We start from the raw sequence: 1,927 nt of genomic DNA on the forward strand, positions 1-1,927 counted from the left end.
GAGCGCATCGCCGCGGAAGCTTCGCGGCTCGCGCATTACAACAAGCGGTCGACCATCACCAGTCGGGAGATCCAGACAGCCGTCCGTCTCCTGCTACCCGGTGAGCTGGCCAAGCACGCCGTCAGTGAAGGGACCAAGGCCGTCACAAAATACACTAGTTCCAAGTAAGCGGGAGTGCTTGCTAGGGAATCAGCAACCGGCCCTTTTAAGGGCCACAAGTTATTCATAACAGAGTAGATGAATGAAGAACAACAGCGGTTCCCACCGAGTGAAAATTTAAATAATCACCCCGATAACACTTCTAGGATAGATAATACATTATAGGCAGTCCATGGGAGACTTGGATCCACGAGGCAAATTCGTTTCCTTAATAGTTTCGTACGACTTATATGAGAGCGCGGTGTCATTCCTACTCACTTGGCAGCATTAATTGTTGAGGGAAAACAACTTAGAAGGTAACTTGTCGACCGCGGGCATAATCCTTCCGCAGGCCACTACTGAGAATCTGTGGACATACGGGTAATCTATCTTTATTGAAACTCGGGTTCATAACATACGACTGATACTTTATATATCTGTCACGTAATCCATCAAGAGACAAATGTCCCCCCCCCCCTAGTCAGTAGCGAGCTTCAGTCCATTCGTAGTAGCCGCCGGTGCAAGAAGTGAATTGAAGTTTGTGTGAAGTTCCGTAGTATGGCATGAAAATGATGTCGAAAATCCGACTACAGTTCCACAACCATGTGGTTGAAAGGAGGCTCCGCTGTTGAACAACAATCCACCTGTGGCTTAACTTAGAATGCCGACTAGCTGTTTTATTAATCCCGTGTCAATCCAGCAGTGTGTGACGTTGAAACGTAACCAAACTGCCGTTGATAGATAGATTTATCATCTATCCCAATGACATCCAACGAGCTTGGTAATTTAGGTACAGAGTCTAAGCAGGCAGTTTACGTGTGTGTGTGAGCGAGTGCAGGTTTTATCGAGTGCACCCCAATCCCATCGTCCTCAAGTGCCTACAGATTACGCAGTTTCATCGGCAACGGCCATACCATGTTGAAAATACCGGTTCTCGTCCGATCACCGAAGTCAAGCAACATTGGGCGTGGTCAGTACTTGGATGGGTGACCGCTTGGGAACACCACGTGCCGTTGGCGATTTTTTTTTTTACGTCACTATTTCCAGCGTGTTCTAATAAGACTTATGGGATATTATGTTCCCTTCCCTATTCCAGCTATAGCTTGGATGATGACGCCGCTGCATAATTGTAGAGTAATTGATAATTCTTAAGTACTTGCAGCTCCGTATTGAAACTTATGACTGGTAGCATATTCATATGAGACGGTTCACTTCTCTGCGTTTTCTCGAAGAAGGGAATATGTATTCAGGGGATTGTGAACGTACCTCGCGCTCTCCCTAGAAGTTAGAGACATTTTAGGTAAAGAATGTAATATACTGTACATATATGGCTAATTAAAATCCCATTAGTTACTACATTTCAGTGGGTAGTACAAATTCCATAATGAAAATATCTCTGTCCTAGTAGTTGTATCCTTTAAAGAAGCTCGTTGTTTTCCCATGATGAAGGGCAGAACTTGGTCGGTAGAAATTTAAACAGACTGCATTATCAGACCAGGCGTTATTTCAATATCAGCGTTTAGTTTAGGAAATATAGCAATAGCGGAGTTGGGAGAAGTAGTTATAGCATGTACAGTAAGTATAAACAGTTCGCTGTACTGTACAGTGAATATAAATATTTGAATGTACGATGGCAAAACATCAGACATACAGTACGTAGCTCACATATCTTAAAAAATAAATAAATAAAAATAAAGAAGACATTCTGAGGAGTGAGTGGAAAGTGCATATTATAATGAATATTTTTAACTCTCAGTTGACATTGAGAGAGAAAGCCATGCATCGGGGA

At 43.2% G+C, this 1,927-nt stretch overlaps 1 non-coding gene across 1 annotated transcript; it reads left to right on the forward strand.

The window, feature by feature from the left end:
- Positions 1-1,038: 1,038 nt before the first annotated feature.
- LOC138694104 (5S ribosomal RNA) lies at positions 1,039-1,157 on the forward strand. Its single transcript, XR_011330782.1, has one exon. It is a non-coding gene; the product is annotated as a 5S ribosomal RNA (ribosomal RNA).
- Positions 1,158-1,927: the final 770 nt, after the last annotated feature.

This window comes from Periplaneta americana, unplaced genomic scaffold (genome assembly GCF_040183065.1).
Source record: "Periplaneta americana isolate PAMFEO1 unplaced genomic scaffold, P.americana_PAMFEO1_priV1 scaffold_38, whole genome shotgun sequence".
Lineage (NCBI taxonomy): Eukaryota > Metazoa > Arthropoda > Insecta > Blattodea > Blattidae > Periplaneta > Periplaneta americana.